The sequence below is a fragment of the Papio anubis genome, chromosome 12 (genome assembly GCF_008728515.1).
Source record: "Papio anubis isolate 15944 chromosome 12, Panubis1.0, whole genome shotgun sequence".
Classification (NCBI taxonomy): Eukaryota; Metazoa; Chordata; class Mammalia; order Primates; family Cercopithecidae; genus Papio; species Papio anubis.
In genome coordinates, this window is record NC_044987.1 from 20,821,966 (window position 1) to 20,844,838 (window position 22,873).

At 43.9% G+C, this 22,873-nt stretch overlaps 1 long non-coding RNA gene across 1 annotated transcript; it reads left to right on the top strand.

Annotated features, from left to right (window-relative positions):
- Nucleotides 1-1,827: 1,827 nt before the first annotated feature.
- On the top strand, nucleotides 1,828-15,642 carry LOC110741282. Its single transcript, XR_002517220.2, has 2 exons — nucleotides 1,828-2,674; nucleotides 15,055-15,642. It is a non-coding gene; the product is annotated as an uncharacterized LOC110741282 (long non-coding RNA).
- The last annotated feature ends 7,231 nt before the right edge of the window (nucleotides 15,643-22,873 follow it).

Sequence of the window (22,873 nt, forward strand, 5' to 3'; positions counted from 1 at the left end):
CAAATGACTTCACCACAGGGAAAGGTGGGGACGGATGGCATGTGTAAGGTGGGCCTTGGTGAATCATACAAGTGGTACAAATGCGATCTCTAGAGAGGGGCTGAGGGATAGGAGGATCTTTCTCAGTTGGAGGTTATTAGAGATGCCCTCATAGACAGACCTTGAATTGAGGCTGAGAAGGTTCTCCTAAGAGAAAAGGGGCTGGGGAGAGCATACTGGCAGGTGGAATGGCAGAAGACTCAATGGGCCAGGAAACACGTGGTGCTGACTGACTACCATTGCAGCCACAGTTGTGTTAGCAGTGAGTGGAAAGGAGAGTGTGGAAAGATGGTGCGGATTATAAAGGGGCTTGAACCTTCAGTTATGGAGATTAGACTTTATTTAGAAGGCAGTGGAGAGTCTCTGGGAGCTTTGGAGAAGGGGAGAAGTGCTAATTATTCTGTTTGTCCCCTTGTGTTTATGTGCCGGGAGAATGAGCCCCACAAGTCGCTCGCTGTTTTGCTGGCCAGCTCCTGGTTCGGCTCAGTCAATGGGGGCCTGGCAGCAGCTTGGAGTGTGGGCAGAGACGGAGGTCAAAAGACCTCTTTCCTGCTGGTAATGGCTGAGTGTCACCAGAAATCTGTATTTTAGCAATCACTCCAGGTAATTTCAATATTCAGGCAGGTCTAGAATCATTGATCTGTGCTGTTTACAAATCACCTTTTCATTCAATCTTGTAACCCATAACAATATTCTTATCTCTGTTTTATGGTTGAGAAAACTAAGGCTCAAAAGAGTTGTGACATGTCCAAAGTCACGAAATTTTAAGCAGAATAGCTAGGATTAAAATCAACATTTCTGACTCTATATTCAGCTTCTTGGGGGAAACTCTGGGTCAGGAAGTCTAGTTAGAAGGCCTTTGTAATAATTGAGGCATCATGCTATCCTCTCTGACTTGCTTCCTCTAATCTTTGCATTGCCAAGTATTGCCGATTTACTCTCTGATGCCGTATACATATATACACACGTACACGCACACACATACACACACATAATTTTTTTGAGATAGGGTCTCACTCTGTCACCCAGGTTGGAGTGCAGTGGCATGATCACGACTCACTGCAGCCTCTACCTCCCAGTCTCATGCAATTCTCTCATCTCAGCCTCCCAAGTAGCTGGGACTACAGGTGTGCACCACCACACTTGGCTAATTTTTGTATATTTTTTAGGGATGAGGTCCCATTATGTTGCCCAAGCTGTCTCAAACTCCTGGGCTCAAGTGATCCTCCCGCATTGGCCTCCCAAAGTACTGGGATTACAGGGAAGAGCCACCGAGCTGGGCCATGATGCCCATTTTAAATAGCATATGCTCCACACAGCCCTGTGTGGGTTCCCCAGCTAATCATCGTCTCGCAATCCTGAGGCTCCCCGAGCTTTGCATGTGCATGTCTTCTCTTTCCAGTTGTCTTTAAGCCTTTTAAAATAGGCAGTATTGTATAGCAGTTAGTGCATGGCTTCTGGGATCTTTGATCTCCTGGGCTCAAAAATCTCACTAATGCCTTCACTCAAACCTTGCACATTGTCATCAGCTAGCATGGCTTCACTCCTGAAACTCTAGGACATCATCTCACCCATGGCTTTAGTCCATTCCCTACCCAGCTGGGAGTTCTCTGTAACAGATACAATCACCAATCCACTAGACCAACCCTAACCCTCTCTTCATCTCACCTTAATGCTCTCCACCTGAACCACCTTAACCCTCTCCACCTGACCCACCCTAACCCTCCCCTCCTCATCTCACCCTAACCCTTTCCACCTGATCCTACCCTCACCCTCTCCTCATGACTCACCCTAACCCTCTCCACCTGACCCATCTTAACCCCTATCCTCTCATCCCTTAGATCTCTAACCATTTACCATTATCGTTCCTGTACTTAAACGTTGTAGAAAATCACAGAGCCGTGTAAGTTGGATCTACTGCAAACACATGGCTTCCAATCTCAGCAAGGCACTTCAGTGTCCCCCAACCCATGTGCATCTACTCTATTCCTCTCATCCTCTACATACCCCTGGTGACCAAGCCATGTAAGTACTGTATCCTTAATAGCATGTGTTCCTTCTTTTCTGTCCCTCTTCTTGCAGTTGCTTTAGTTCAGGTCCTGGTCATCTCTTGCTCAGGCTATTTGCAATATTCTCCCATATAGCCCTCCACCTCCAGTTTCTCTCCCGTCTCATTCATTCTCTATGTAACAATAAAGGTGATCTATCTGAAAGTGATTTAGTCTTTACTACAGTCTCACGAGTTTGTATTTCTATTTTATTTTACTGAAAAAAAAGAGAAAGCTCAGAGAGGTAGAGTATATTTCTCTAGGTCCTCCAACTTGTAACAGTGAAGCCAAGGCTTGAGTTCACATCTGTGTGACTCAGGAGCCTATGCTCTCCCTGCCACACCCGTCCCCTGTGACACATGAGTGCTCAGACAAAAAGACTAGAGGCAGAGACACCAGAGCTGGGCAGCAGGTCTCAGGACCCCAGCTATGCTCAGGGATCTCAGCGCATCTTCAAGCTTCCAAGCACACCCTCTCTCCCCTCTGCTCTTGCGCACCAGCTGATTTCTCCAAAGAAGCCCCTGGTAATGACTCAGCTGGGAGCTGTCCCGCCCCACCTTCCAGACCTAGCGGGAGAAACTTCTGAGGTAGATAATATCTTTTAAAATGTAATTTACTTTAATGCACTGTTGTATTGTTACTAACATGTGCCCTATTGTGTGTGCCTCTGAGGCAGCCGATTATAGAGACGTTCCTAAAGAAAATGTCTAAACCCAGGCAACTGTTACTTTTCTGAATAAATGGGATGGGGTTTAAACCATCTGGCCAGGGGCTGGCATTTGTGGCTTCGGTGCCTGTAGTTTGGACCCCAGGCTTCCAAGAAAGTGTCAGGAAGCCAATCCCTAATCCTGCAGGAGTGGCGTGGAAGACCTTCTGTGTCAAGGATCCCTCTGTTTTCATGCTTTCTGCACCTGACAGCCTTGCCATGGTGGAACAAAGCTGCCAACATCTGCATGGGAATTTCTGTATGCATGTGGGCCGAATTTGTCATGTTATTAAAAGGACAGCTCAGAAGAAAACAAAAAAGAAGACAGGTAATAAGTATTCTTCAGGCTAAGTGACTAGGGAGTCTTGTAACAGATTGCTAGCATCTGGGGACAGTGGGTCAAGTCACAACTCAACTCTCATCTGACTGCTATGCAGAGAAAATACTTAATATGCTTAGGTAGGAGCTCCACTTACTGTCTTCCAGTTTCTGACATTCATCTACCCTTCCCTTCCCTTCCCTCCCACGCCAAAGCTGTCACTGAGGGGTTCCACTGGGTTCCCTGCAGGGAGCCACCCTTCCTCCTCCTCTCTGTCACTCAAGCCTCACTTCAGTGTTCCTGCTCCAAAGGCGAGCATGTGACCCACCTCTGCCCTGTCACACTGGGTTGTAGCCCCATGTGCCTTTGAGATTTCTGAGGGCCACAAACCAAATCTTAAGGCAGCTTCCTCATTTTTTAATATGATCATGGGGGAAAATCAATCTACATATCTGATGTTAAGAAATTCTCTCGGTTGGGCACAGTGACTCGCGCCTGTAATCCCAGCACTTTGGGAGGCCGAGGTGGGCAGATCACTTGAGGCCAGGAGTTCGAGACCAGCCTGGCTAACAGGGTGAAATCCTGTCTCTACTAAAAATACAAAAGTTAGGTGAGCATGGTGGTATATGCCTGTGATCTCAGTTACTCAGGAGGCTGAGGTGGGAGAGTCACTTGAGCCAAGGACACAGATGTTACAGTGAGCTGAGATTGTGCCACTGCACTCCAGGATGGTCAACAGATCGAGACTCTGTCAAGAAAGAAAGAGAGAGAGAGACAGAAAGAAAGAAAAAGGGAGAGGGAGAGAGAGAGAGAGAAAGAGAAAGAAAGAAAGGAAAGAAAGGAAAGAAAGAAAGAAACTTTCTCTTTGAACCTGTTGGCTTGGAGAGGTCCTTCTGGGACATGGAAGTCAAGGGCCTTGGTGCTGTTGTGTGATGTGAGGCCTTTGGAATGTGTGTGTCTATGTGAAGTGACTAGTGCATTTAAGAAGTATTGTGTGAAAGAAAATGGTTTTACCAAAAAGACACATGCACATATGTTCATCATAGCACTTTACTATTTGTTATATTCACAATAGCAAAAGCATGGAATCAGCCAAGGTGCCCATTAATGGTGGATTGGATAAGGAAAATGTGGTACATATATAACATGGAATATTATGCAGCCATAAAAAAGAATGAAATAATTTCCTTTGCAGCAACATGAATAAAGCTAGAGGCCATTACCCTAAGCAAATTAACACAGGGACAGAAAACCAAATATCTCATGTTCTCATTTACAAGTGGGAGTTAAACATTTGGTACTCATGGACATAAAGATGGCAGCAATAGAAACTGGGGACTACCAGAGTGGGGAGGAAGGGAGTGGGCAAGGGTTGAAAAACTATCAAGTACCATGCTCAGTACCTGCGTGACAGGATCATTTGCGCCCCAAACTTCAGCATCATGTAATATACCCAGGTAACAAACCTGCACATGTGCCCCTTGAATCTAAAATTAAAGTTGAAATTATAAAAAATAAAAAAATAAAATAAAAAAAGAAGTAGTAGATAGACAAGGGGAGTCCTTGCTTTCCTCAGGAGGGGCACACAGAGCAGAGAGAGCACTGGGCCTTGCCTGGGTCCTAGTCTTTACCTTGCTGGCCCTGATCTTCTGGGACTAGGGATTCAGAAGAAGAATATCATAGCCTTGGTGGAGGCCAGGGATCGTTTTGCTTTATTGTGATATCCAGGATCTTCTCATCCATCATCAGTCCTTCAGTCCGTCTTTCTATCCATCTTTCTATCCATCTGGACTTATACCTTTTCCAAGTTAGTAAAAAAGGCCATCTTCAGGAGAGTCTGAACTTTGATGAAGGTTGTAAGGCTCTTTGGCCCACCCTCTCCAGCCTTGTCTCTGCTGACTGTTTTCTTCATGGTCTCCACCCTGTTGAAAAGGCCATGTTATCACCTCCCCAGTGAGGCACATGGTGACTTGTCACCTCACACTCCCCTCTACTTTGACCCCTCTACTGCGCCCATCTCCCACTGACTATGTCCAGGTCAATGTCCCTTTTCATCTGTGCTTCCTTAGCATCTTTAGCTTACCCCAGGAGGACACCTGTCACCCTCTAGGTAAGGCCATGAGTGTCATCTCAGATTAGACAGGTCTGTTCATGGTCCATGTCCCTGGGTTTTAGCAATTAAAGAAAAAAAATACACAAAATGCTTGTCCAAAATGGCAAGAGATACTTTATTCAAGACTATTGCAACAGGGAAGAGAGAGTAAACTCAACTCAAAATGCAAAAGGGACAAGTGGGGATTTACACCAACGACAGGGCGAGGAAGTAGATGGAAAATCACTAAGAGGAACTTGCTTAGGTATCCAGAGTATGGGGAAGAGGAACTTGATATCTAGGCGGGGGGATTCTCAGTAAACTGGCTCAGCAGGATTCTTTGCTAAAACTTTGCTAAAGTTGGCCAAGGATGGGGGCTCATCGGAGTAATGAGTAATGAGTAATGTTTGGTCGAGGAGGAAGTCCTTGTCATAGATGGGGCAGGAAGCTGGTGCTGTGCCTGAGGCCAGCCCTCGGCCTCCATCATGGGGCCATCCAGGTGGCTGGAACCTCCTGCACAATCCGGCTCAGTGGGTCTCCCTGAAAATAGCAGCCTCTGCCCGTGCAGAAGCCTCACACACAGATCCGTGTTGGTTGTGGGTACCACAGCTGCTCTGGGGTGAATATATTTATTTTTCTTCATGCATCATTTGAGCCTGTCTTCGTGGCCAACCTACTCCTGTCAGAGCTCTGCATTCAGGCAGGGTTGGGGGAGTCAGACAGCCCTTATCGAGCCATTCTGCAAGTCTAGGCTTCCTTCCTAATGGGGAATGGTGTGAACGTGGGAAATCCCAAGGAAGTATTTTGGGAAGGGTTGTGGAGAGAGAGGCAGACAAAACTACTCCCCATGGCCCGTATGCTCAGTGGGGAATGTGCTGTCTCATTACACGTTTCCTAGGCCTTGGAGCTTATCTCTTCTGTCCAGGTGGGATTTCAAAGCCTGCTGGAGAATGGAATCCTGGGACAGCGGCAGGAACATGCCATATGTTTTTATGGCAGAGTCATCCTTGGAATTTTAATTACCTTCTCATCATCACACTATTATATATTTACCTATCCTAATGATGAGATTACACATTCAATTAGTATGTAATTACTAGTTCTATTACTTAAAGAAAAATACTTGGGGATAATTACACAATTATGAAATACAATTAGAAAATGACATATTAAATTTAGAAAAGCTTTTGAAACACTCCTCCAACCCTCCCACCCCACCCTCCTGTACAAAAGATTTCTTGTATTTATTCTCTCTCGTCTTTCTCCTCTTCAAGTACAAGTGCAGCCCAGTCTGGTCCAGTGTGATTAAGGGGTGGGTATTTTCCTGGAGAGCACAGGACATTGACATTGTGTCTTAGAGATGCAACGGCCTCTTGCAGATTTAGGGGCAGCTCAACTTTGGAGACTCTGCCTGAGGTTCTGGAACCACAGGGCATTTTTGCAGGCCCTAGGTGGTAGCTGTTCAACCTTCCCTGCTACCCCATCTGCTGGGAGTCCAGAAAGGGAGGGAGCAGGGCGGGGCTGGCAATTCCAGGGGCTGAATGTTACAGGCTGGGCTCTCAAGAGGCCCCAGAGGCAGGCACGTTATCAGAGGCTGTCTAGCACATGGCTACAGTGGTTTCACCATTTTGGTAACAATTTCACATTTCCCAGCTCCTTTAATCCTCAACACCATCTAATGAGAGGGGAGATGGTTAAGTGTTCTTGTTCCCCTTCTTGGAACTTCCTCTTCCTTTAATCTCTGTCTCCACTCTGGTTTTTGTCTTTAGTTCTCTGATTACCCATCTTAATCTTCTTTGTGGCTTCTTTTTATCCTTGGCTTACAGATTGTTTTATTGCTCTCCAGAGTTCTATCCTCTTCTGTTTTTTGTTTGTTTGTTTGTTTTCTCTCTCTCAGGCAGTTCAAATGGGATGGAGGGGCTCTCCCAGGCTTCACCACTGCTGTGTATGGCATACGATTACGGGCCGAAGTAAGGCACTCTGCTGCCAGGCTTGAGCCGTAAGGCTCCCCTCTCACTGCTTCCCTCTCTCTTGGCCCATGTGCAGGCTGTATGTTGCTGTCCAGGACAACCTTTGAAATGGCTTCAAAGCAGATAGGGACCCTGCCATCTCTGGAGCAGAGTGCTCATTGTCGCTCACCTTGCCATTGTTTAGAGTGTATCTGAGTAAGGAAAACTTCATTGTATTAAATCACGAAATATTCTTACGTTTACCTGATACAGCAGCCCCTCATAAATGAAAACAGCCTTACTGGTAGGAAATACATTCTGGACCATAAGATTTGAATTGGTAGTGTTTTTGTGCTTTCCTCTGGCAGGTCCAAATAGGAAGCCAACTTATATCCAGAAGGTGGTAAAGCTGGTTAGTCTAGTGGACGTCATGGTGGCCTCCCTGACATCCACTTCCCCTTCACCTGGTGATTATTGCAGTTTTGCCCAAGCCTTGCCCACGCAGCCCCTGTAATTGAGGGACTGCTGCCACCCTTAGCTCTGAGGTTGGGCCTAAAGGGCCTAAGAGTAACCGCACTCCCTTGGCTTTTGGAATCCAGGCCAATGTGAATTGGTCCTGGCCTCAGAACTAGTTCAGGAAAAGCTATGACCCAATTTGGTCCTAATGAGACAAGGCCAAAGAGACTTCTTCACTCTTAAGGGAGCCATAGAAACGATGTTGCGGATGAGTCCGGAATTCTGAAAACAGAAAGCAAAGATCCAGATCCTGTCCAAGCAGAAAGCATGGGGAACACGCCCTGACCCTCAGACTCAAGTCCCCTGGTCCCTGGAGAGGTGCCTTCCTACTGGGACTCATTCACTTCCTCCGCTTGCTGTGCTTCCAGGCTCACTGAGGGTACCACCCTAGCACGCTTTTGGCTGCAATGACCAGAAAATCTGACCCAACTCAACTGCAAACAATAACAGGAATTTATTTGATTGTATAACCGAAAAAGGCCAGGGTTGGAACATGGTTTAGACTTGGCCCTGGCTTGGTTTGTTTGAGATGCTCTCAGCCTATTTTCTCTTCTTTAGGCTGCTGTTAAGATAGCTGCAGCAATGCCAGCCTCCTTGCCAAAGACTAGGTCCACAGACAGGAGGTTACAGCAAGCCATGCTGATGGACATTTTAAGCCTTCTCAAATTCCTTAGGCACAGACATCTCATTTTACTCCCACAATGAGCTCCTCACATTTATTGCGTCTGTATAATACTATTTAGTTCTTAGGGGGGTGACTGTGTTTTTCTATTTTTAAGTTCTTGGGTGGAATGAGCATCTCGCTGTTGCTTCCATGCATGGCCAACACAGGTTAGATTCTCACTCTGACTGATCTCATCCTCTTCCATGGCTTAAGCTATATCACTTGTCCATTGATGACCCTAGACCTACAACACCAGGGTGGACTCCTTCCCAGGCTCTTTCCAGTCTGCTCTGGTTCAACAGCTATTGGACACCTTCCTGTGCACACTGAGCAAAAACTTCAAACACAGAGTGTCCAGACGGGGGACTTCTCATTTGCTCTCATGCCAGCATTTTCTAACTTGGTTAGTGGGGCTTCTGTTTATCCAGTCACACAAGCTTAAGTCCTTGACATCATCTTTACCTCTTTCCTTGTTTTTCCTGACATGTTTAGTAGCTTACAAAGTTCTCTGATGACATTTCCTAAATACATTTCTAATCTGTCTCCTCTTCAAGGTCTCAGTGGTCATAATCTAAGCTCAACCTCTTCTTATATTTTACCTGGATTATGGAAATAGTTTCCTAACTTGTCTCTTTGCCTCCAGTCTTGCTTTTCTCGATGCCATTTTGCTGAAAATCCATAAGATCGGCCTTCCAATGACACAAATATTCTTTCTTTGGCTTACAATCCCTTCACTGGCTCTGCATTTCTGCTAGAGAATAAGATCCAAATTCCTTAGTCTGACGTTCAAAGTTGTTCACATCTGGCCGTGGCTCCAATCTCTTCTTCCACCACGATGTCCCTGACACTCTACTTCCCAGCCATACTGAGTCAGTCACTCTTCTCTGAGTACATGCTACTGCATCAAGACTACCGACTTTTCTGCACGCTTAACTTCCTGCCTAAGAGATTCTTTCTCCACTCTCTTTAACTCATGTCCTTCTCCGAAGTCTTTAAGCCCTTACAAATGGGTCAGTGCATATTTTTTACCTCCTCAGTGCACCCTCCCTCACCCTTCCTCTTGCAGTGAGCAACTTCTTATTCTACTCCCCACCACCACACAATGATGCATACCTTCCATAGCACTCACCTCACTCCTATTGCCATTATTTGCTTATATGTCTGTTTCCTACACTGGACAGTAAATACCTTTCAGTCATTCTATCAGCTTGTATTTATGAAACACCTAGCATGTGCCAGACACTGTGTGGGTGCTGGGGACAAAGAGATAAACCATAATAGTTAACACTCATATGCTACTTACGGCATGCTAGGCACTACCCAAAGCTCTTTGCACACATTAACTTAAAGGGCAATTATTTGTGGGGAGTCTTGAGATAATGTTACCTGTGTTAACCACATATGGGTGCAAGAATAAGGTGCCCATTCTTTTCATAAGAACTTGAAAATAAGGGAAATATAGTCACACTTTTAAGAATTAAATATAATATACAGACACAATTATTTTTGCAATTTAGTTGGTGGGAGAGGCAGGGCTTGAATTCGGGTCTTTAGACTCTAAATCTTATGTCCTTTCTGCTATGTAACACCTGTTTCACTCAACCTCCTTCCAGTTTCCTCACCTGTCACAAGGTAGTAGTAATGATACTTTGCTTTTTTACCTCATTTGGTTTGTGAAGAAGATCCAATATGATGGTGATAAAGCTTGCAAACTATAAACGCTCCGTACAAATGAGAATTATCTATACACGAATCTATACATCTATACATACATCTATACATGCATCTAGGGAGCCCTATTTAACATCTATTTTTGCCTGAAATAAGACATCTCTTAACATCACCAACCTCTAGTGTTCTGAATTGCACAAGAAAATGCTATTCCCCCATGGGGTGGAGAGTCTTCGGTCATTGTCTGATTCCTCTTGTCACCTGAGGCTTAGATCATTTATAATTAAGTGGGTCATTTGGACCTGCCTTCCCTGGAAGAGTTTTGGTCTCCTCTTTACTCTCTCACCATTGTACGCACCTCCAAGCCCTTCCATCTCTTCTTCAGGCAAAATGATGCCAAATACCCCATTTCTGAGTCTTTCCATGGGAGCAGAAAGAGGAGCTGAGACCTGCTGGAGGTTGACCAGAAGGCCGTTCCTAGGGCTTCACCTACAGCTGGTTCCTCCTGACTTCCACTCACACTCTCAGCCCTGGGGTAGAAAACTCTTTAGGCTCAAAGGGAGAACCCTGCCTTCCCCAGGTGGCAGACCGAGGCAGGAGGCAGGTCTGCTGGGTTCCTTGTCCCTGTAGGAAAGGCATCAACTTCAGTGACAGCCCCGTAGTCTGGGGGCCACTGCACCCCATAAAGGCTCCCAGAGCAACCCAACTGAGGGCAGAGAGATGGGCTCATCTCTTGGGATTGGCAGAGGGTGGGGTGGAGGGGGTGTAGCTGTATAGAGAGGGGCTCTTCTTGTCTTTTACAAACGCAGACTCAGTCTCATCTGATGCAGTTCAGTGGCTGGAAAATGATGGAGATTTTAACAAGCTCAGCCTGGGGGCAGCAAAGAGGGAGCCCAGGCTGTGTGCAGCATTGCCCCTTTCCTCCAGGGCAGGCTGGGGGGCCAGATCTTTCCCTGGCTTTGGAGGAGCGGAGGACATATTTTCGGCTGTGGATTCTAGACAACTTCTGACCCTGTGGTCTTAGGCTGGCTTCCCATAGTGACCCTCAGAGTTACCATCTTCCATTTTCTACCTTCAGGTTTTCATTTTCTTAAAATTTTATTTTTTAACAATTACCATGACAGCAGCTCTGAGTGTGTCAAAGACAACAAAGAGTCCGAGGGCACGGTGCTCCTTGGAAGAGAAATCATCCTAAATTGCAGATCCAATCCCATCATTTGCTCCTCTCCTCCTCCTCCTGCGCTGCGGACTCTCCAGATACCTTTAGGAGATGTCCAAACTCCTTATGGTGCCTGCAATCCAGCACCCAGCTATGGCCTCCTTTTCCAGTCTCTTCACTCTCTAGCCCTCCCTCCTGTCCTCTGTTCCAGCTAAACGGAACTTCTTTCAATGGCATAGAATATGGCAGAGTTTGTCCCTCCTAGTGTGTAAGGCAAGCTGCCTGGACACCTATTCCTTCATCTGATTCCCTGGCCAGATCTTCTTCCTTCTGTGCAGATATGACTTTCTCCAGGAACCGCCTCCTGCCTTGGGCATCGGGTCTTCCCCACTCTCTGTGCATGCTCAACACCTCGACTTGAGTGTGGCTGAGAAAACTTACCAGGTGTTGTAAGATGACAAATTTGCTTATTTATTTCCCCATCAAAACAGTTCCAATAGGACAGGGGCTGCTGAAACACTTGACACCTATTATTAAATACTGAATGAATGGAAACCTGTTCACTTTGGAGCTATCTGGGCTTTTGGGGGAGCCACAAGGTGGTGACTACTAACATCTGTACTTTCTATTGGGGTGGTGCTTAGATTTCACCCCTGTTTCCTCTGACATTCAACTCCTATAATTGCTTTGCACACACAAAGTCACCGTGCTGTTGAAGGGAACTCCAGCCTCATCAGGGGCCTTTGGAAGCTCTGAAATTGAGCCTTTTTTTTTTTTTTTTTGTCTCTCAGTATTTGTTCAAGCAAGGCACCCTGGGGAGGGCATTGCTTCTAGGCTTCAGAATAATGGCTTGCAGAGACTCCCTAGGGCAAGCTTCAAAGAGAACAACTCACTTGACTTTTTTCCTACCTGATGTTTTTCTGCTTCCTAGCCGTTGATGAAACCTTTCCAGTTCTGCTGTGAGATCTGTGGGGAGAGTAGTCCTGCGGCTACCCAAAGGTTATCCCATTGGCCGAGCTTCTGAGCAGGGAGGGGGTGGGCTGAGAGGACACAGGACTGGCTCTGTAGCTCACAGACCTTCTGCTGGGATGGGGGTGGTAGCAGGTGTGGGGATGAAACAGCCGCTACCCTTAGCAAGTTTGGAAAATTTTATTTTATTAACACTGTTGACATTATGGTGCAGACCAAGATGAGAGGCCACTGTGGAAATTTTAAAGTCAGACCCTGAAGGAGGTGGGACGGTAGGCATAGGGTGGCAGCTACTTGAAGCAACTGATCCCCTGAAACTCATGGTGCTGGCCTCCCCAACTCGTGTTCCTTAGGATGTTAAAGTGGTTAACTTTTAGCCCTAGGCCCTTACAGGCTGCAAGATTACCATTTGCTTGCGTTTGAACTGAAAAGTCTAGTGTTGAGCTTGAAGTCTGGTGGAAAAACTACTGAACATATAAAGATTTGTTTGCTTGCTTTCTTTTCTTTTCTTTTTCTTTTCTTTTTTTTTTTTTTTTTTTGGAGACTGGAATACGGTGGCATGATCTTGGCTCACTGCAACCTCTGCCTCCTGGGTTCAAGTGATTCTCCTGCCTCAGCCTCCCAAGTAGCTTGGGTTACAGGCGCCCACCACCACACCTGGCTGGTTTTTGTACTTTTAGTAGAGATGAGGTTTCACTATGTTGGCCAGGCTGGTCTCGAACTCTTGACCTCAGGTGATCCACCTGCCTCGGCCTCCCAAAGTATTTGGGATTACAGTCATGAGCACCCATCCTGTTTGCTTTTTTTTTTTTTTTAAATCAAGAAAGGACTTTATTATGGCATGATGTGACTTCTGTATATATAATCAGTGTCTTCAAATGCCAAATATAAACTGTAGTGGTAATGGCTGCCAATTTGCTGTCCATCTCTGTCTTTTTGGTTTGGCGTGCACATATTTTATCAAGAGTGACTGGTATTTTTTTTGTTGTTGGGAACCATCTGTCACCTCTAACAGGAAAGGCATAAAAACCCTACAGCAAATTCTTCCTTCTAATAATCACTTTCTGGTGATAGTGGGATGTGTGAATTCCAAATGTTGATATTTAGAGCCAAGTATTTGTTGTGCTTTGCTAGGAATGTCCTCTATGTATCTTTATTAAATAATAATAAAGTTAATTACTGGTGAGGAAACAAGAGATGAGTAAAGGAATAGAGAATTCTGCTCTGTCTCCTTCAGGGGAGAGAAAAGAGCTCTGGGCCTGGGAATTAGAATTGGGGAGTTCTGACTGGAGGCAGAGATCTGCAAGAGGTAGTGAAGACTTGGTTTAAGGGATGAATAAGATCAGCTTTAAAGAGAGCCCTTTGGAGGAAGGAGAAGAGGGCAAACCAGGCCTAGACTGGGAGAAGAAGATGCAATGATTTTCTAAGCAGGGAAATAAGGACAAGATGGAGATCTTAGAGATGCGGTTCCCTGGCTCAACAACCTTAATGCTATGGCTAGGATATTAGAGACCTTCAAGACTGGCCTGCCTTTCTTCTTTTCTTCCTTCTTTTCCTTCCTTCCTTCCTTCTCTTCCTTCCCTCCTTCCCTCCTTCCCTCCTTCCCTCCCTCCTCCCCACCTCTCTCTTTCTTTTTTCTTTTTGTTCCTTCTTTCCAGAGGAGGAAACAAGCCTAGACACTTGAAGAGCAGCCTGAAGTCACACAGCTGATTAGTGAAAGTCAGCAGAAAGCTGACTGTGTCTCTGATGAGGTTGTGAGTAGGGGTGGGTGAGAGGATGGTTTCAGGAAGCCTCAAAGAGTGACACTGGGCTTGGTGGAGAATGTCCAGGCAGGCAGAAGAAAAGCAGGGCTTTTAGGATGAGGAATGGTGTTGCTTCCTTCTAACATCTTGGCCTCCCTTCAGTTCTGGGGTTTTCTAGAAATGAAGAAAATACTTCTTGCTGTTCGTAACTTGGGAAGTTTTCTTGAGAATCTTAAGAAGGGAAACTTAAGCAACTCTGAAGAGGGGGGAAAAAAAAGGCCTCTCAAGATGGGCTCAAAGGAATACATTTAGACCTAGATTTATACAGATTACAGGAGCTACATGCCCTGTCATGCATGTCCAGAGGCCTAGTGGGTTGAATGGTGATCCCCAACTGGAAAACACATATTCAGGTCCAAATTCCTGGAAACTGTGAATGTGACTTTATTCAGACAAGGGGTCTTTGCAGACATAGTTAACTTAAGGATCTCAAGATGAGATCATTCTGAATATAGGGTGGTTCCTAAATCCAATGACAGATGTCCCTAGAAGAGAAAGACAGAGGAAGATTAGAGACACAGGCACATAGAAGAAGGCAAAGATGGGAAAAGGGATTGAAGTGATGCTACCAGAAATCAAGTGGTGCCTTGAGCTACCAGAAGCTGGAAGAGGCAAGGGAAGGTCCTCCTCCTTGATTTTGGCCTTCTAACCTCCAGAACTGTGAGAGGAATATATATATATAATTTTTTTAGAGACAGGGTCTCACTTTGTCACCCAGGCTGGAGTACAGTGGCATGATCATAGCTCACTGTAACCTCAAACTCCTAGCTCAAGCAATCTTCCCACCTCAGTCTCTTGAGTAGCTAAATAGCTACAGGCATGCGCTACTATGCCTGGCTAATTTTTAAAAATTTTTGTGTAGAGATGGGGGTCTCACTATGTTGCCCAGGCTGGTCTCGAACTCTTGGCCTCCCAAAGCACTGGGGTTACAGGCATGAGTCTTCATGCCTGGCCTAAATTTCTGTTGTCTTCAGCCATTAAGACATCCTGTATTTATTTCCTAGGACTGCCATCTGCAGCCCTAGAAATGGCAGCTATAAGAAATAAATATAAGAGGGGACCATTTATTTTTCTGTATTTCCACTTTGAATTCATCTTCTTTCTCTTATTCCTGTTTCAGGACCACCATGTCTAAATCAAACCCTCTCTGACCACCCAGATTCTCTGGAGTAAAGATCCAGCATCTCAGGAGGCAGCAGGCAGCAATAAATAGCGGTAAGGAGTGCAGGTTCTGAAGTTACATTGTGCAATATTGGGCAAGTTATTTATTCTGTGCCTTGATTTCTTTTCAAATACAAAATGGGAACATTAATTTTGCTTAACTTCCCAGAGTGTTGGTGAGGACTGAAAATATATGTGTGTCTACACACACACACACACACACACAAAATTAATGCTCAATAAAAAATAATAACAAATTTACATATTCAACATATGTTCCATATCATTATTTCTCCTTTGACAATATCAGATTACTACTAGGGTCACCACATAACTTATTACCCAAACTGAAACAGTTTTGGGAGTGAAAGAGAGGCTATAATTACACTGGGAGCAGACTCCTAAGGCAACAGGGAGATGGGGTCACCCTTGAGAGGGCCCATATTTTACATGTTGGGGTATGGTGGACAGCATTGGGTTATCAGAAAACCACAAAAGGCTTTTATGTAGACAACTACTAAGAACTTTTTGAAACAACTCACTGAAAAAAAAAAAAAAAAAAGGAAAATGTACTTGCGTAAATTTGGCTATTCAAGTTCTGCTTTGAGGTAATGGTAAATCTCCCAAACCAAATGGTAAGGAAGTTCCCATTTGCCTGTATGGTTCACTCCTTTCTGTTTGAATATTAAACCATCATAACCTTAATACCTATTGCTAGGGGCTCAATGTTTATGTCCCTCCAGAATTCCTATGTTGAAAACTCCCAAGTTGATGGTAGTAGGAGGTGGGGCCTTTGGGGGTGATTAAGTAATGAGGATGGAGCCCTCATGAATGGGATTAGTGTCCTTATGAAAGAGACCCCCAAGAACTGTCTTGCCCCTTCCACCAAGTGAGGGCATAGTGGGAAGGTGTTATCTATGAACCAGAAAGTGAGCCCTCTTCAGATGTCAAATCTGCAAGAGCCTTGACTTTGGACTTCCCAGCTCCCAGAACTGTAAGAAATTTCTGTGGTTTCTAAGCCACCGGATTATGGCATTTTGTTATAGCTGTCTAAGCAGACTGAGACATCGATTCACAAGCAGCACGGGCAAAGGCTGGAGGGTTAGCGAATGTGCAGCCCTCTAGAGCAGGAGCTGGGGCTGAGGAGGAGAAGCAGGTAGGTGCCCTGGGTCACCCTCAGAGCACTCCTGCCCCCCGCCACCACCTGCAGGCTCCTCAGGGATGCTCTTCCTCCAGTCATGGGCCCTTCAGACAAGAAACGTGCTGCCGCCATCCTTCCACCCACCATTTCTCTTCAAGAAGTGCCCAGAGAGCTCCCAAGTGTTGAAAGGCAAGCATCCTGTGGAGGTATCCTCTGGACCCCTGGCTGCTTTTCAAAACATATATGAAAAGACTCTCATACATTTAACTTTGAATATTTAGCTAAATGTCCCAAAATTCTGATTCTTACTGGCTGCTCTGAAGTGCTTGGTCCACAATGAGCCATTTTCCATACTCAGTGAGTGCAGGTACTGGACAGGCTGTCTCCATGAACCAAGCTGACAGCCTAAGAGCAAAAGGCATGGGTCCCTGCCTGCCTGTTGAAACCTTCTTACAAAGACCACTGGGAAACAATGCTCCCTCTTTCACAGGTTTAATAATGCTCAAAACAATGCTTCTTCTTTCACGGCTTGAGGGGAGCATTGTTTTGACAGAGACTCAGTGGTGGCTCAAAATGGGGAAGTTAATGAGTTTTTGTGATAGAGTGGTTGTAGGGTAGACATTTGTAAGCGAGGTCTGGACTGGGGTTGGTCAGAATTTGTAAACAAAGTGAACTTCTGGAATAGTCAGGGAGCTTGTCTCTAGAACCTGAGTCTAGAGTCACTGCTGAATCCTTCTCCCCGTGGTCTTGGCATCAAGCCTGTGTGCATACAACACACCAATGTGCTGGTCTTAAAGTAGTTTGATCTTTACTGGTGTTGCAAGACATGGTTTGATACAATTAATCTATTTTGCAGGTCATAATACAGTTTTGCAGTTTGTAATTTCAGTTGTATTTCTTACTTCTGAGGAAAGGAGAATTAATCTCCAAAGAGCTGCCTCTCCTCTTATTTAGTCCAGGAACAAATCCCTAATGGAAGCAAGAATGAAGACTTGTTTCCACTGGGAGTGTCCCATTCACTGCCTCCTCATGCGTCACCAAAGTCTCAATCTTCTTGCTGAGTCAAGGATCTTCAACAACCTGGCCTCCACCACCCACCACCCCCGATCATGACTTACCACCTCCATTAACATAACCCAACATCCATCACCATCACCCTCCATCACCCTGCCCACTTCCATGGCCCACCCTATCACCATCCCCACCACTCCCAACCAGTACCACTTACTAAACAAGCACTGTGTGCCAGGAACTGTGCTATGTGGGTTTGCCATGCTCATTTTATTTAATCTCCACTCCAGCTTTTTGATGTAGATTAGTGGTTCTCAACGAGAAAGATATTGATGCCTGGCTTCTCGCCCAGAAGTACTGAATCAGAAGTTCTTGAATTAGGGCACAGGAATCTGTATCTTACAAATATTTCAAATGATTTTGATGCATAGATAAAATTTGAGAACCACAGATGTAAACAATATTATCTTTGTTATACAGATGGGCCAAGGGAGAGGAGATTAAAAATGATTTCCCTTGTGATTCTAAGAATGGCTGTTTTGAAGATGTTTGGGGAATAGTCTTGAAGAACCAAGAACAGTGCTGGGCACAGTGGCTCATGCCTATAATCCCAGCAATTTGGGAGGCTGAGGCGGGAGGATTGCTTGAGCCCAGGAGTTCAAGACCAGTCTTGGCAACATGGTGCAACCCCACCTCTACCAAAAATATGAAAATTGGCCAGTCTCGAAAGCCAGTCTCAAAATAAATAAATAAGTAGATTAAATTTTAAAAATAAAAAATTATATTAAAAAAAGAATCAAGAAGAAATAATTACTTCCGTTTAGTGAACACTGAATCTATTGTTGATTTGGTTTTATAGAGGAGTAAACTGAAGCCCCAGAAAGGTTAGATCAATTTCCTAAGGTCACATAGCTCGTAAGGGGAGAACCTGGGTTCAGAAGCAGATCCTCCTGACCCCACCTGCTGTGCTCTTTACTGGATACCATGGTGGTCTCCAGGAAGCCCCTCTCAGGGTGGCATATGTGTTTCTTTTTTGAACTGACCATATTTCAGCTTCTACACCTTGGAAACGCAGTTTTCCCACTAAGAACGATGTCCTGTCTGCTGTCCTGGCTTTTTCAAACATGGAGTGTCATTGTCACTTTCCTTCTTCCCCAGCAGCTCCTCTTAACACCCCAGCAGGCCTCTGTCCTCCCTGGTACCCAGGTGTAAGATGTCAATATATTTTCTCTTTTTTCCGTTTTCGCCAGCTATCACCTCCTTTTTCAATATATTTATTTCCCCTGTCTTTCTCCAATTTTCATTGCTATTGCTCCAGGTCCTCACACTCTCTGAATCTTTGTAAAGCCCTCTAACTGGCTTATTGGCACCTCCAGTTTCTTTCCCACATTATCCACTCTACACTCAATAAAATATTTATCTTCTTTATCTTCTTATCTTTGCTGTCATTCCTGGCTCCAAAACCCTATGAAGCCCTAACTGTTCATCCAAAGCTCCCCAGGAGGGCCAAGTCCAAAGATTTATTAAAAAACAAATAAATTGTAACAAACCTGATTTTGTTTTAAAATTCGTGCACAAACAGCTAAGCAATTCTGACATTCTACTCAATATTTGGACTCTTACTGAAACACTAATGGATTGTCTTCAACACATGTCAGTGTTGATAAAAATCAGAGTGAATGTGGACATAAACACATGCTCTAATTTCATGTAACACAACACATAATATTGTTTCCTTTCTTAAAAATCAATTTCTATGTAATTTCTATGATTTTTGTAATATCTAGTTCAATATCTAGCTCTCAAAAGTATCTTTTATGTGAGCTCTTTGCTGTTTCAAGAAATAGTTTTTTACTTTATGTCCCACTTGAGATAAGATATCTAACCTAGTACAATCACATGTACTTACTCATATCTAGTAAGTATATAAATTACAACCATTAATTCTAATGAGAAAGCTATAACCAGCATTTATACATTTATGTAAAAAGGAATCTTTAACTGGTTCAAGAAATATCTAAATACTGAATATATCACTAACACTCCCCCCAACCCTTGCAAATAATTGTTGGATTACATTAACAATTCTCTAATTTCACCACTTGTTAAATTAGTTTATAAACATAGTGTAAAAACCAACACTGCTTTAAATGCTATTTTCTGGCAGAACGCCATTCTGTGCATCAGAGTGACCCTGAGTAATATACAAGCAATTACTCATCACTCACTGTTGTCTCAAATGCTCAGAAAGTCTCACCTTTTTTACTTCCTGGGCTGAATTCCAGCCTGGATTATGTGTTAGGGACAGTTATCTAGCCACTGAGATGAACAACCCTCAAATCTCAGTGGTTCATCAACACAAAATTTTTGTTGTGTATCTTATTCTATGGGCAGCTTCACTCCAGGTGGTATCTCGGACCCAGCCAGGCTCCTTCTTCCTTATGGCTCTGCTAACTGTTCAGGTGGGACATCTATTGTGGGACTTGCTGGGGAACAGGCCCAGAAGTGACACACATCACTTTCTCCTGTATCCTACAAGCCAGGACTCCAAAGCTGGGCCAACCTATGGCAAAGGATCTGGGAAATGTTGAGAAGCACACAGATTCAGGTGAGGACTACTAACTTCTGAAACAGGAGACAAATTCACCTCTGAAGTGGCTTGGGAGAGTTGAGTATCATAGAATTAGGAAGACTTGGGAGCTAAGCTGGGAAGGTTTCACTTTATAAGTCCTTTTTTTTTTTTTCCTCTTAGAGACAGGGTTTCTCTTTGTCACTGAGGCTGGAGCATAGTAGTGTGATCATAACTCACTGTAGCCTCCACCTCCTAGGTTCAAGCGATCCTCCCATCTCAGCCTCCTGGGTAGGTTGGACTACAAGCATGTGCCACCACACTTGGCTAATTTTTAAATATTTTGTAGAAATGGGGTCTCCCTATGTTTCCCAGCCTGGTCTCAAGCTCTTGGCCTTGAGCAATACTTCCGCCTTGGCATCTCAAAGTGCTGGGATTACAGGCATGAGCCACCATGCCTGGCCCATCTTCTAAGTCTTACCTAGAAGACTGAATTCCTTGGAGGTTCAAATAGGATGCCAGAAACCTGACTATCCATTCTGCAACCCATGGACCAAATGAAGTCTACCTAAGGGTTTTTGCCAAACTTTGTTTTATTGAATTAATAAATACAGTACTCCTTAACAGAAAGAATAGTAGGGTACGATGTTATGCTAAGAGGCTTAGATCAATTAGGAATTGGATTTTAAATTGTATATGATGAAACTTGAAACATTTTGTGAAAAAATGAAATTAAAAGATAAAAATTTAAAAAATATACTTTTTTAAAAACATAAACTGCTTCAAGATTAAGATATTTTTATAAGACATGATACCAGTCATTTTGTCTATCCTTAAAGAACTGAGGGTCCAGAGAATTTAACCATGCTGATGTAATCTTTTTCACATTATTAATTGAAGAAAAATGAGTGCCCTTTATATATCTTTTAAGATTAGGAAACAAAAGCAAGTCAGAAGGAGCCAAAGCAGGATGGTAAGGTGGATGCCTAATGATTTCCCATAGGAACTTAAGATTGCCTTTGTTTGATGAGAGAAATGAGCAGGAGCATTGTCATGGTGGGGAAGGGCTCTCTAGTGAATCTTTCCTGGGCATTTTTCTGCTAAAGCATTGGCTAACTTTCTCAAAACACTCTCATAATAAGCAGATGTCGTCATTCTTTGGCCTTCCAGAAAGTCAACAAGAAAAACGCCTTGAGCATTCCAAAAAACTGTTGCCATGACCTTTGCTCTTGACCAGTCTGCTTTTACTTTGACTGGACCACTTGCCCCTCTTGGTAGCCATTGCTTTGATTGTGCTTTGTCTTCAGGATGGTACTGGTAAAGCCATGTTTCACCTTCTGTTGCAACTTTTCGAAGAAATGCTTTAGGATCTCATTCCTACTTGTTTGAGATTTCCACTGAAAGCTCTGCTCTTGTCTGCAGCTGATCTGGACACGTAAGTTTTTGTGCCTATTGAGTGGAAATGCTCAACTTTAACTTTTCAGTCAGAATTGTGTAAGTTGAACCATTGAGTTGGCTATGGTGTTGGCTATTGTTTTTGCTGTCAATTATCAGTCCTCTTTATTTAGGGAATGAACAAGATTAATTTTTTCCTTGCAAATTAACATGGATGGTCTGCTGCTTCAGGCTTTGTTTTCAACATTTATCTAGTCCCTTCTTAAAAAGAGTTATCCATTTGTAAATTGCTGATTTCTTTGGGGCCATTGTCCCTATAAACTTTTCATAGAGCATCAATGATTTCATCATTCTACCACCCAAGCTTCACTATAAATTTGATGTTTCTTCTTGCTTCCCTTTTAGCAGAATTTATGTTGTTTTGATAGGAGCTATTTTCAGACTGATGTCTTATTTTTCTTAGTACCTCCAAATAGATCCTGTTCAGACACATTATAACAAGTTAGTGCAAGTTTATTTTGATGCAAAAGTTTGAAATTCATGCATACTTTTTTCATAAATTGCATTTTCCATGAATTTTGGGGGACTCCTTGTATAATCAATTATAATATTTTGAACTCTTCATATTTTAATTTACTAAGGCTGTTTTTCCCTAACTTTAATTTGCATAAGCATCACCTGGATTTCTTGTTAAAGCATGGGTTTCGACTGATTCATAAGTCTTCAGGTTCTGCATGTTTAACAAGCTCCCAGGTGATGCCCATGCTGCTGGTTTGAGGACCATGCCAAGCAGCAAGGCATCAAAGTAGAACCCAAAATGATGCATTATAAAAGATGATTGACAAAGAGTAAATAGTTATGAATATTCTTGACTCACCTTTGAGTCAGGTTCAATTTTAGTACACATGTGGTTGCTAATAGAGATACTGTAGAGATACAATATTAACATCATGTATAAAAGTAAGTGCCCTGGAATTAATAAAACTTGGGTGTAAATCTTGACCCTGTCATTTATGGGCTATGTGGTCTTGAGTGAGTAATTCAATCCTCTGAGTCTTTCTATGAAGGATAAACAATACTCACATCAAACGATTGTTGTGAGATTTGAATGAAAGCCTTGGCAGAATCTCTGCCATAGAACTGGCACTGAACAAGTGGACACTGTAATTCTTAGCTCATCTTTGACATCAATAAAACAATCCTATGACTGGCATGCAGAAGAATTTCTGGCCCTGGCCCTAAACTGAAAAAACAATGTTGTGCCTGACCAGAGTTGCCGGTTACTTCCACATTATTTGGGCATCAGAGTTGACTTTCCCCATCACCAGAATACAGGATTTTGCCTCGAGTTCTAGGACAGATTTCAATGGAAGCATCTAGAATCTTTGGGTCTTTGGGTTTGTCTCCTTCAGTCTGAGAGTCACGTTAATTTTTCACACATTGTATTCCACTGACTGCTATCTCTTTTTTTTGTTTGTTTTCTTTTTAAGGTAGAGTCTTGCTCTGTTGCCCAGGCTGGAGTGCAGTGGCTGGATCTCGGCTTATTGCAACTTTGCCTCCCAGGTTCAAGCAATTTCCTGCCTCAGCTTCCTGAGTAGCTGGGATTACAGGCACCTGCCACCCTGCCTGGCTAATTTTTGTATTTTTAGTACGGATGGGGTT